Below are 14,439 nucleotides of genomic sequence, written 5' to 3'. Positions count from 1 at the left end.
TGACACAACTGTGGGAAGTGTTGGAGTCAACATGGGCCAGCATACCTGTGGAATGCTTTCGACACCTTGTAGAGTCCATGCCCTGACGAATTGAGGCTGTTCTGAAGGCAAAAGGGTGTGCAACTCAATATTAGGAAGGTGTTCCTAATGTTTTGTACACTCAGTATATAGTTCTCTATTATGCGTGGGATACTTTGGAAATTAACATAAATTAGAGCTGATTTAAGTGCCTTTGAACGGGGTATGCAACTCAGCCACCAGTATCTATGCTGCAATAGTCTATGTGCCAGAGGGCTAGGGTCAGTCTGTCCTATCTGGTGTAATTCTCCTGTCTTATCTGGTGTCCTGTGTGAACTTAAGTATGCTCCCTCTAATTCTCCCACCTATCTCTCTCTCTCTCTCTCTCTCTCTCTCTCAATTCAATTCAATTTCAATTCAATTTAAGGGCTTTATTGGCATGGGAAACGTATGTTAACATTGCCAAAGCAAGTGAAGTAGATAGTAAACAAAAGTGAAATAAACAATAAATATTAACAGTAAACATTACACTCAGAAGTTTCAAAAGAATAAAGACATTTCAAATGTCATATTATGTATATATACAGTGTTGTAACAATGTGCAAATAGTTAAAGTACAAATGGGAAAATAAATTAACATAAATATGGGTTGTATTTACAATGGTGTTTGTTCTTCACTGGTTGCCCTTTTCTTGTGGCAACAGGTCACAAATCTTGCAGCTGTGATGGCACACTGTGGTTTTTCACCCAGTAGATAAGGGAGTTTATCAAAATTGGGTTTGTTTTCGAATTCTTTGTGGATCGCTGTAATCTGAGGGAAATATGTGTCTCTAATATGGTCATACATTTGGCAGGAGGTTAGGAAGTGCAGCTCAGTTTCCACCTCATTTTGTGGGCAGTGTGCACATAGCCTGTCTTCTCTTGAGAGCCAGGTCTGCCTACGGCGGCCTTTCTCAATAGCAAGGCTATGCTCACTGAGTCTGTACATAGTCAAAGCTTTCCTTAAGTCTGGGTCAGTCACAGTGGTCAGGTATTCAGCCACTGTGTACTCTCTGTTTAGGGCCAAATAGCATTCTAGTTTGCTCTGTTTTTTTGTTTGTTCTTTCCAATGTGTCAAGTAATTCTCTTTTTGTTTTCTCATGATTTGGTTGGGTCTAATTGTTGTTGTTGTTGTTGTTGTTGTCCTGGGGCTGTATGGGGTCTGTTTGTGTTTGTGAACAGAGCCCCAGGACCAGCTTACTTAGGGGACTCCTCTCCAAGTTCATCTCTCTGTAGGTGATGGCTTTGTTATGGAAGGTTTGGAAATCGCTTCCTTTTAAGTGGTTATAGAATTTAACGGCTCTTTTCTGGATTTTGATAATTAGCGGGTATTGGCCTAATTCTGCTCTGCATGCATTATTTGGTGTTTTACGTTGTACACGGAGGATGTTTTTGCAGAATTCTGCATGCAGAGTCTCAATTTGTTGTTTGTCCCATTTTGTGAATTATTGGTTGGTGAGCGGACCCCAGACCTCACAACCATAAAGGGCAATGGGTTCTATAACTGATTCAAGTATTTTTAGCCAGATCCTAATTGGTATGTCAAATTTTATGTTCCTTTTGATGGCATAGAAGGCCTTTCTTGCCTTGTCTCTCAGATCGTTCACAGCTTTGTGGAAGTTACCTGTGGCGCTGATGTTTAGGCCGAGGTATGTATAGTTTTTTGTGTGCTCTAGGGAAACGGTGTCTAGATGGAATTTGTATTTGTGGTCCTGGCAACTGGACCTTTTTTGGAACACCATTATTTTTGTCTTACTGAGATTTACTGTCAGGGCCCAGGTCTGACAGAATCTGTGCAGAAGATCTAGGTGCTGCTGTAGGCCCTCGGTAGGTGACAGAAGCACCAGATCATCAGCAAACAGAAGACATTTGACTTCAGATTCTAGTGGGGTGAGGCCGGGTGCTGCAGACTGTTCTAGTGCCCTCGCCAATTCGTTGATATATATGTTGAAGAGGGTGGGACTTAAACTGCATCCCTGTCTCACCCCACGGCCCTGTGGAAAGAAATATGTGTGTTTTTTGCCAATTTTAACCGCACACTTGTTTGTGTACATGGATTTTATAATGTCGTATGTTTCTCCCCAACCCCACTTTCCATCAATTTGTATAGCAGACCCTCATGCCAAATTGAGTCAAAAGCTTTTTTGAAATCAACAAAGCATGAGAAGACTTTGCCTTTGTTTTGGTTTGTTTGTTTGTCAATTAGTGTGTGCAGGGTGAATACGTGGTCTGTCGTACGGTAATTTGGTAAAAAGCCAATTTGACATTTGCTCAGTAAATTGTTTTCACTGAGGAAATGAACTAGTCTGCTGTTAATGATAATACAGAGGATTTTCCCAAGGTTGCTGTTTACGCATATCCCACGGTAGTTATTGGGGTCAAATTTGTCTCCACTTTTGTGGATTGGGGTGATCAGTCCTTGATTTCAAATATTGGGGAAGATGCCAGAGCTAAGGATGATGTTAAAGAATTTAAGTATAGCTAATTGAAATTTGTGGTCTGTGTATTTTATCATTTCATTGAGGATACCATCAACACCACAGGACTTTTGAACTCCTGGCTGTCCCCAGTCCACCTGGTCGTGCTGCTTATCTAGTTTCTGCTGTTTTGCCTGCGGCTATGGAACCCTGACCTGTTCACCAGACGTGCTACCTTGTCCCAGACCTGCTGTTTTCGACCCTCTCTCTCCCTCCTTCCCTCTACCGCACCTGCTGTCTCGCCCTCTGAATACTTGGCTATGAAAAGCCAACTGACATTTACTCCTGAGGTGCTGCTGACCTGTTTCACCCTCTACAACCATTGTGATTATTATTTGACCCTGCTGGTCATCTATGAACATTTGAACATCTTGAAGAAGGAGCTGGCCTTAATGGCCATGTACTCTTATAATCCCCACCCGGCACAACCATAAGAGGACTAGCCACCCCTCAGAGCCTGGTGCTCTCTAGGTTTCTTCCTAGGTTCCTGCCTATCTAGGGAGTTTTTCCTAGCCACTGTGCTTCGACATCTGCATTGCTTGCTGTTTGAGGTTTTAGGCTGGGTTTCTGTATAAGCACTTAGTGACATCTGGTTACATGATTTGATGATTTTCTGTTGTTTTTACAGTCTTGTATGTCCCCAAAAACGTTTTTTGTTTTTGCTCAGAAAACTTTGGGGGCCAAATAAAATCACCACCAGATGGGGGACCCTGGTCTAGTCCCTCAACAGTACAGCTAGGAGAGCTCAAAAATCACCTTATAGTTGAAGATTCTTCTTTGAGTCATAAAAGTGCATTGAAATTACTTAGGAACTGTGCACCCTTTGGAGAGGTGTGTGGGCACTTGGAAACACCAGTTCGACCTCTCACTCAAACCCTTGCCACCTACCCCCAATTTTCCAATTATATTCTTATCATGTTACTGAGCGTATCCAGAGTATTTTCAGATTACATTATCAACAAATGCGGCGAAAAGTACAGTAAATGTAAAATGCACATAAAATCAACACTGTAATGTTCAATGATCCATGGGGCGGCGCACAATTGGCCCAGGGTAGGGGAGGGAATGGCCGGCAGGGATGTAGCTCAGTTGGTAGAGCATGGCGGTTGCAACGCCAGGGTTGTGGGTTCGATTCCCACGGGGGGCTAGTATGAAAATAAAACAAAAAATTATAATAATGTATGCTAACTCACTAACTGTAAGTTGCTCTGGATAAGAGCGTCTGCTAAATGACTAAAATGTAAAAAAATGTAACACTGTAATGTTTGGATTCAGTCTTGTCAGGTGAACTGTTGTGTCCTCACCTTTAGTCTAATAATTTCCCCATAATCTCCAAACTGTTCCCTTTCAACAGCTTCCATGGTTATGCATTTCTTCTGTAAGAAACATTTCAATTTAGCCCTGTTCATATAGGTGAATTCCCACAAGTGTAAGGAGTTAAGTGACCATAAGTCATTGCCTACCGCTGAGGAAAACAATTGAATGCATGGAAAAAAAAGTTTTACCTCTTTAACCCTTCTTTAACCCTCTTCTCTTACGGGCCATTTTGAACTGTCCCAATGTTTATTACCTCTGATATACCACAGAATATCTATTATATTTACCAGATACTCAAGTAGCTGCTCTAACAATGAAATAAAAATGTCTTAAAAAATGAAGGCATTCGGGAGTAGGCAAGATCAGGTGGGACCATTCTAGCCAATGAGAGGGCAGATATGCGTGTGGTCAACAGGCACAACTCCGATATAAGGTGATTTTTCTCAAAATTGCCGGAATGTCACATGTCCTACTTATATCAGTACACTCGTAACAACCTAAGCAGTACGAAACTTATATTCGATCAAATAAGCTACACATAGAAAATAAGCCATTACATTTTTTGTTAACCAGATTTGACACTCTCATTGACCTCAATACAAAAACTCCTCGCTTGGTGAGCGAAAATATATGCCACTTGCTGGAGAAGACAGATTTTGGGCCCAGTTATCCCTCTCGCTTCGCCTCTTCCTCTCTGAATATACACAGTTCCTCTCTGGTTCTGAGCGGGTGTTCATGACCAGAACACCTTTGACCCAGCCATGGTAAGCATGTTGTTGAACAGTTAGAAACCGTTAGAAACAAACACCCCACACCAGCCGACACCACCACGGCGCTTTTGTCTCAGTAACTCACCAACCACCCTCCCAGCCCATACATACACTTCCTGTGAAGATAGCCCAGTTGACTCCAGGGATCCCGGATTCCCCCGGCCTAACAGACAGCTCTTTGTGCTTGTTAGAAAAGCCTCTTAGCAGCCTGTAACTGATAGGACTCCGGGGGCGTCTTCTGTTCAAAGAGGAAGTACAACTCTGTATGTTCAATCTGCTGTCGTGGGTTTGTACTGTTTTGTTTTTACTCAATGAATACATGCTTTTTGGGAGCAATGAGTTAGGGAATTGAGGTTGCTCTTATTTACTTAGCTATTATTGCTGCTCAGTTCCACTTTGATTCATTTCTAAAGTATGATTCAGTGTGATTTACAAAAGAGCCAATGAGTCATCTGAATCAGTTGCAATTGAACCTCCCCTATCCCAGCTTACTTTACCAGACACATAAAGTAGCTGCACTTCAACCTACATCCCTATACTGCCATGACTATTTCTCATTGGTCCTTACCACAAGGTCAGATGGGACAATTGCAATTATTACATTTTCTACAACACATTGTAAATGTGTTTGCTTTCTTCTGATTACCTGAGGACTCTGACCTTTGCTCTATGTCAATTTACAATGACTTCAGCTCAAACGCATGCCAGAGTGACATTGTCTGCTTCCCAAAATGGCACCCTATTCCCTACATAGTGCACTATATAGGGAATGGAGTGCCATTTGGGATGCAATCAGCTGGCTGTGCATTGCAGCGAACAACAGGGGAGGTAATTGCAGTCAGGCAATCAGCAGTGACTGTTAAGGATGATCTTTAGGCAGGCTAATCATTATGCATCCCACTGGTGGGCTACTCACTGACAGGCACCTTGTCTGTTCATTGAGGTAGATGTCTAACCCTTACCACAGTCCTCATTTACCATTGTTATTGGATAGTGAGACATATTGTATGGCTGGGAAGACTGATAAAGAAAAATGAGTTGTCAGATATGCAGATGGTCATTGATGTGTAAACGTGTGAATGTTGTGGGACTACATACGTATACATTGTTGTGTGCTTTTAGTTTGAGAATTTCTCTCTTGTTCTCAGAGTGAAAGTTTGTTAAGTATTGTTAAAACCAATGTTCTGACAGGAAAATCTGGGACATATTGTCCCAATGTAACCTTACAGAAGTTTATTTAATGTTGGTGAAAAACATTTGAAAGTAACACTTGCATAGCTTTCACTGTATTTCCTCATTTCAATTCTCTCTACATCACAGCCTGTTTGCAACATCTCTTGTTAGTGTCTTCAGAGACTGTATCTCAGAAGGTACAAAGAATAGGATGTCACACATCACTCAAAGATATGCCCTTTAAGTTACTCTGAAAAAGGAAAGCATTATTTAATTATTTGATGAAAGAATGAAGAATGCTGCTAATTCTCTTTGTATATGGAGGTTTTTCAAATAGCACAGCAAGTCTAACTGTGAGAACAGAAATGGGAAGTTGAGCATTTGTACAAAGAAAAGTCATGCTGGCATAAGCACAGATAAGTAGCTGGCAGTAGCCATTTGCTGGTGGTGACTGAGGGAAAAAATGCATGGAACATTCTCTGAATCTTGGCTAGCTAGTCACATAGCAGGAATTCCTTTACAGCCCACCAGTGAAAACAGTAGGATGATAGAATCCCATAACTAACTGGTTGGCTGAAGGACCCTGTTTGTAGTCAGAAGAGGGCTACCGTCTGTAGCATTATGGCAAAAAATGTTAGCATTTACTGTATTAAACATTCATTAGATGTTAGTATTTTGCATTTTGACAAAATACACAGTTATATTTTAAACCTCAATGTTTTCTACTATGATATTTGCCACTAAGGAGTGTCTACTGTCCACAGCATAGCCGATATACCAACCAGATATACAGTTGAAGTCGGAAGTTTACATACACCTTAGCCAAATACATTTAAACGCAGTTTTTCACAATTCCTGACATTTAATCCTAGTAACAATTCCCTGTCTTAGGTCAGTTAGGATCACCACTTTATTTTAAGAATGTGAAATGTCAGAATAATAGCAGAGAGAATGATTTATTTAATCACATTCCCAGTGGGTCAGAAGTTTACATACACTCAATTAGTATTTGGAGCATTGCCTTTAAATTGTTTAACTTGGGTCAAACGTGAATTTTGGCCCATTCCTCCTGACAGAGCTGGTGTAACTGAGTCAGGTTTGTAGGCCTCCTTGCTCGCACATGCTTTTTCAGTTCTGCCCACACATTTTCTATAGGATTGAGGTCAGGGCTTTGTGATGGCCACTCCAATACCTTTACTTTGTTGTCCTTAAGCCATTTTGCCACAACTTTGGAAGTATGCTTGGGGTCATTGTCCATTTGGAAGACCCATTTGCGACCAAGCTTTAACTTCCTGACTGATGTCTTGAGATGTTGCTTCAATATATCCACATCATTTTCCTTTCTCATGATGCCATCTATTTTGTGAAGTGCACCAGTCCCTCCTGCAGCAAAGCACCCCCACAGCATGATGCTGCCACCCCCGTGCTTCATGGTTGGGATGGTGTTCTTCGGCTTGCAAGGCACCCCATTTTTCCTCCAAAACATATCAATGGTCATTATGGCCAAACAGTTCTATTTTTGTTTCATCAGACCAGAGGACATTTCTCCAAAAAGTACGATCTTTGTCCCCATGTGCAGTTGCAAACCGTAGTCTGGCTTTTTTTAGTGGCTTCTTCCTTGCTGAGCGGCCTTTCAGGTTATGTTGATATAGGACTTGTTTTACTGTGGATATAGATACTTCTGTACCTGTTTCCTCCAGCATCTTCACAAGGTCCTTTGCTGTTGTTCTGGGATTGATTTGCACTTTTCGCACAAAAGTACGTTCACCTCTAGGAGACAGAACGCGTCTCCTTCCTGAGCGGTATGACGGCTGCGTGGTCCCATGGTGTTTATACTTGCGTACTATTGTTTGCACAGATGAACGTGGTAACTTCAGGTGTTTGGAAATTGCTCCCAAGGATGAACCAGACTTGTGGAGGTCTACAATGTTTTTTATGAGGTCCTGGCTGATTTATTTTGATTTTCCCATGATGTCAAGCAAAGAGGCACTGAGTTTGAAGGTAGGCCTTGAAATACATCCACAGGTACACCTCCAATTGACTCAAATGATGTCAATTAGCCTATCAGAAGCTTCTAAAGCCATGACATAATTTTCTGGCATTTTCCAAGCTGTTTAAAGGCACAGTCATCTTAGTGTATGCAAACTTCTGACCCACTGGAATTGTGATACAGTGAATTCTAAGTGAAATAATCTGTCTGCTAACAATTGTTGGAAAAATTACTTCTGTCATGCACAAAGTAGATGTCCTAACTGACTTGCCAAAACTATAGTTTGTTAACAATACATTTGTGGAGTGGTTGAAAAACGAGTTTTAATGACTCCAACCTAAGTGTATGTAAACTTCCAACTTCAACTGTACCAACTAGTAACCAGTGGTGTAAAGTACTTAAGTAATTTTCTGCGGGTATCTGTACTTTACATTCCTATTTATATTTTTGCCAACTTTTACTTTTACTTCACTACATTCCTAAAGAAAATAATGTACATTTTACTCCATACATTTTCCCTGACACCCAGGAAAATGGTCCAATTCACACACTTATCAAGAGAACATCCCTGGTCATCCATACTGCCTCTGTACTGACGTACTCACTAAACACAAATGCTTCATTTTTAAATTATGTCTGATTGTTGGAGTGTGCCCATGGCTATCCGTCAATAAAAATAAACAAGAACATTGTGCCGTCTGGTTTGCGTAACATAAGGAATTTGAAATGGTTTATACTTTTACTTTTGATACTTAAGTACATTTTAGCAATTCCATTTACTTTTGATACTTAAGTATATTTAAAACCAAATACTTTTAGACTTTTACTCATGTAGTATTTTACTGGGTGACTTTCACTTGTACTTGAGTCATTTTCTATTAAGTTATCTTTACTTTTACTCAAGTATGACAATTGAGTGAGTACTTTTTCCACCACTGCTAGTAACTACTAGCCAAACTGGAACATTCAGGTAGGCAGCTGGTGACTGATAACCATCAAACCACAAGTGAGACTTTGCTTATTGGACGTCACACTTATTGTATCAGGCTGTTTCCCCTAAATGGATTGAAATGGCATTGGAATGAATGACATCTATTGAAATGCAAACAGACCTAGCCCCCAAGTCTAATTAAATGTAAATGTGAATACAAGAGCATAGGGGTACCATTCACATAAAATAACACATGGGAGGATTATCCATTATTGAATCACATCACCATTAGTCATTGACAGTATTGATGATGATTCTCCCCTCTCTCTCCAGATGAAATCTTGCGACTTGTGACGGCCGGCCGCCCAACAACCTGCCCGCTTGACCCTATCCCCTCCTCTCTTCTCCAGACCATTTCTGGAGACCTTCTCCCTTACCTCACCTCGCTCATCAACTCATCCTTGACCGCTGGCTATGTCTTTTCCGTCTTCAAGAGAGCGAGAGTTGCACCCCTTCTCAAAAAACCTACACTCGATCCCTCCGATGTCAACAACTACAGACCAGTATCCCTTCTTTCTTTTCTCTCCAAAACTCTTGAGCGTGCCGTCTTTAGCCAACTCTCTTGCTATCTCTTTCAGAATTACCTTCTTGATCCAAACCAGTCAGCTTTCAAGACTGGTCATTCAACTGAGACTGCTCTTCTCTGTGTCACGGAGGCACTCCGCACTGCTAAAGCTAACTCTCTCTCCTCTGCTCTCGTCCTTCTAGACCTATCTGCTGCCTTTGATACTGTGAACCATCAGATCCTCCTCTCCACCCTCTCCGAGTTGGGCATCTCCGGCGCGGCTCACTCTTGGATTGCGTCCTACCTGACAGGTCGCTCCTACCAGGTGGCGTGGCGAGAATCTGTCTCCGCACCACGTGCTCTCACCACTGGTGTCCCCCAGGGCTCAGTTCTAGGCCTTCTCCTATTCTCGCTATACACCAAGTCACTTGGCTCTGTCATATCCTCACATGGCCTCTCCTATCATTGCTACGCAGACGACACACAATTAATCTTCTCCTTTCCCCCTTCTGATAACCAGGTGGTGAATCGCATCTCTGCATGTCTGCTCTTCCTCCCGGGGAAGTACTGCCCGTTCCATGATCTCGCCATCACGGTTGACAATTCCGTTGTGTCCTCCACCCAGAGTGCAAAGAGCCTTGGCGTGACACCGCTAACATCAAGGCGGTGACCTGATCCTGTAGGTTCATGCTCTACAACATTCGCAGAGTACGACCCTGCCTTACAAAGGAAGCGGCACAGGTCCTAATCCAGGCACTTGTCATCTCCCGTCTGGATTACTGCAACTCGCTGTTGGCTGGGCTCCCTGCCTGTGCCATTAAACCCCTACAACTCATCCAGAACGCTGCAGCCCGTCTGGTGTTCAACCTTCCCAAGTTCTCTCACGTCACCCCGCTCCTCCGCACACTCCACTGGCTTCCAGTTGAAGCTTGCATCTGCTACAAGACCATAGTGCTTGCCTACGGAGCTGTGAGGGGAACGGCACCTCCGTACCTTCAGGCTCTGATCAGTCCCTACACCCAAACGAGGGCATTGCGTTCATCCACCTCTGGCCTGCTGGCCCCCCTACCTCTGCGGAAGCACAGTTCCCGCTCAGCCCAGTCAAAACTGTTCGCTGCTCTGGCACCCCAATGGTGGAACAAGCTCCCTTACGATGCCAGGACAGCGGAGTCACTCACCACCTTCCGGAGACACTTGAAACCCCACCTCTTTAAGGAATACCTGGGATAGGATAAAGTAATCCTTCTACCCCCACTTACCCCACCCCCCAAAAAAAACAAAAAAAACATTGTAAAGTGGTTGTCCCACTGGCTATCATAAGGTGAATGCACCAATTTGTAAGTCACTCTGGTTAAGAGCGTCTGCTAAATGACGAAAATGTAAAATGAAAATGAATGATTATTTAGTACCTACAGGTTTTGACTCAAGCGAGTGTGACGTGTGCAATGAAACTTGTGGATACCATTTTTATATATCTGCGTGCAGTATGAAGGAAGTTAGAGGTCGTTTCACAAGCCAATACTAACTAGCGTTAGCGCAATGACTGGAAGTCTACAGGTATGGTAGCATGCGCTACAGGTCATGAGAAAGCATCCTGTACGGATGGTGTTAGCATAGCCCTGCATTGATATCTATTGACAGTTCACTGTCTACGCACGTCAACACGCAACAGATTTCACAACAACAGGGAAGCTTGGGCAATAATGGTGATTAAGTAAGAGTACAGAAACCAAAATAACTTGTCAGATGTATTAACTAATCTAATGTGGCAATGCAATAGATTCATGCAATATAATTGTATGGTTATGAATTACGATCTATCAGTCTTTCTTTGACATTTGCCTGTAGGAGAACAAATTAACATGAGGTATGAGCACGTCTAAGTTGTTGTTCCAATGAACAGGTTCATACGTGTCTGATGGAACATTTCAGACAATGTCAGTGAAGGAAGTATTGGATGCTTGTGTATGTAGCCAAGACCTATTGAAGACATCGACTACCACAATCAGGACTAATCAGGGTTGTGTTCAGTAGACACAAGCATCCAAGCATCCATTAGACGGTGCAGTCAGTTACCAGGTGTGTGTGTGTGTGTGTGGTTTGGTTTGGTTTTATTAAGGGTTAGGTTTAGGGAAAATAGGATTTTGAATGGGAATACATTTTTTGGATCCCCACAAGGATAGTAAAACAAATGTGTGTGCATGTGTGTGTGTGTGCGTTTTGTCTGTGTTTATATGCTTTAATAATGTGCCATTAATTATATCCATGTTGTTGGCGAGCCAAACTGTAAATGTTTGGCGATCCAGTCGGGAGGCCAGTGTTGTGTCTCTTACATGCTTGTTCAAACCCTTTAGCCTCCAGCACCATGGCATGATCTTAACCAGACTAAAGAATCCACGGCGTGAACATATTTCTGCTGTAATTATTGCCTGGAAACGCCAGACGGCATTCCACTCTCCACGGTGCAAAGGTGACAAACAGCATTTGCATCACAAAATTGCGTCCATGGAATCCACTCCCAAGAAGAGATCAAGAGTGTAGGCTGTTGTTAATCATGACTACAGCAGTATGTAACCTACATCTTCAACGTTTACTTACTGTATGTATGCATTTGGGTAAGTAGAACAGATTGGTTCAGTGGCAGTGTAAAGGAATGCAAATTCCATCCGAACATGGGCGTGAACTCACAACCCTCTGCACACCAACTCAAGAAGCACCGTCAATACCACTGACCCCAAACAGCAGCAAAGGTTGTAAAGCTGCATGTTCTATGGAATTTGATGGGGCGGTAACACTCACCTGGCAATGGGGTTGTAAACAGGTTTTAATGCCCCTTTGAAGAGGGTATATTGCCTGTCACGCTCTGTTTTAGAGGCATACTGCATGGCAGCTCTTATGAGGGTGCGTCCCAAATGGTACTCTATTCCCTACATAGTGCACTACTTTTGACCAGAGCACCATGGGCCCTGGTCAAAAGTAGTGCACTATAAATGGAATCGGGTGCCATTTGGGACGCATCCCTACTGCTTCCTCTCCAAGACAGTAGAGTATGAGCATACTAGATTCTTGTTAACAAAAGAGTCCTTGTGTTTTGACAAAACTTAGGACAAAAGCATGCATTATTGGGTTACCATTACATGTGTGGTGAGGTGAAGTATATACAAATCAAAAGAAAACACATTTCTTAAATCTCATTGGCCTATAATGTAAAGCCAGAGTGAATTCAACATTTTCAACACCTTTGAACTTAGGGAGACCTATATATTTCAATAACAAGTGTAGCTGTACCTTTGGAGTACGGGAACTGTTGTGAGTCGTCTTTCCTTTTTATAGGTCCGTCTTAGTGCCTAACCTTTCAAGAATGTCCTGTAACCTCACCAATGTTATCTCTGACTTCTTAAACCATCACTGGAACACTGCTCGGCTGATAAAACAATAATAGAACGCTGCATAGGAAACGCTGCAAAAATGCCAATGAGGGGTTTTAACTGGGGAGCTATTAAATAACATTACAAAGACAGATTTTTACGACTCTCTTGGATTAAGCTATTGTTTTGATGTGGCGATTAATAAAGGCTATGCCATAGCTTTCATCTGGACGTAAAAATGGCTCGAACCTGGCTATGATATACACAACAGACGTGATTTGCGAGGTGAAAGACAATGACTGATTTTGACTGCCGTTTACAATTACTGATTTTGCCCTTATCTTGCCCATGACAATAACATGGAACGGCAATGGTATGTAATTGTAACACTTGAAGTGATGACAGAACTGAGTACACCATGACATATGGCTTACTTCTAACTAACCCCCAAAAAACGATTTTACAGTCAACATTACTGTATGATGGGCTAAGCTTTTATTGTGTTGTTGTGATTGTAGACAAAACGGTTGTTTGTTATGTTGTTATAGTTAGGGTTGGTTTACACTTCTTGACGTCTTGATGTCTGATGTCTCTTGAAGTCGGATTTGAGTGTTAACATATTGACAATGAAGCTCCACAAGCTATACCTGAACACATATGGATAGACATTTAGATCAAAGCTTGAAGAAATCTCCTTGGGTGATACAGTATATCATACTTGATGACGATGGATATTGTAGGACCTACTCTGAATCTTACTACATTTTATGAAATGGTTCAAAACATGTATAGCTGTTTATCCGTGTACCATAGCCAATCTAAGATCTACTTAGAATGCCGTCTACAGTTCAGTATAGTTATTTATTGGCATTATACAGGCTGCCTTCTGGATTATCCCTGCCGTAAGGGGCTTTCTCATTTTGCTCACTGATGAAATGGTTTAGCCAGTCGATGAATGATGATGAAGGATGATGACCTGTAACAGTGGTGCCAGCTGCTTAAATTCTATTGGGGCATCATGGGATGTTTTTCTATGCCTACTCCCCTCACTCAATCAATGGAGTAGCTTTATTTTTACATACATGGCAGAGACCGATGTCAGTCAATAATGCAGTATGTCCATTAACAAGACGAAACACAAACACATGATGGACTAGAGTAGCTTGCTTCACTAAGTTAGGTCCATTATGTAACACAGTGTTCCATCTTTGTCAAGCATTGTGGGAGTTTTGGGCAATTCCACAGTAACAGAATGATGCTGAAAAATGTATTATCCTCCTTTGTATGTTTGGGTACTATTCTACACTGGCTACATTCTACTGAGCTCCACCCCCAAACAAGATCAAATTTGGTTGGTCCGGACCAAATCTTTAGCAGTCATAGATGTCTATATTTCACAAGTTTGGACATCACAGTACAGCAGAGTAAAGTACAGTAGAGCACAGTAGAGCACCGCACAGTAGAGATCAGTACAGTACACTAGAGTAAAGTACAGTGCAGGACAGTAGTACTCTACTCTACTTTTCTTTACTGTACTGTATTGTATTGTACTGTACTGTGCTCTACTGTAAATATTGACTGGCTTTCATCAAGCTGCCCACTCAAGAAAAAGCTTTGAACTGTAACCAGTGCCTGCAACCTGGTTCAGGTTATTTACAAACAGCACAGGAATGAAATCATCAAAATGTATTGATCACATATTTACTAATACTGCAGAAATCTGCTCTAAAACAGTACCCACATCCATCGGATGTAGTGATCACAATATAGTAGCCATATCTAGGAAAACCA

This window comes from Coregonus clupeaformis, chromosome 8, assembly GCF_020615455.1.
Source record: "Coregonus clupeaformis isolate EN_2021a chromosome 8, ASM2061545v1, whole genome shotgun sequence".
NCBI classification, from domain to species: Eukaryota; Metazoa; Chordata; class Actinopteri; order Salmoniformes; family Salmonidae; genus Coregonus; species Coregonus clupeaformis.
Note: the sequence above shows the minus strand (reverse complement) of the source record.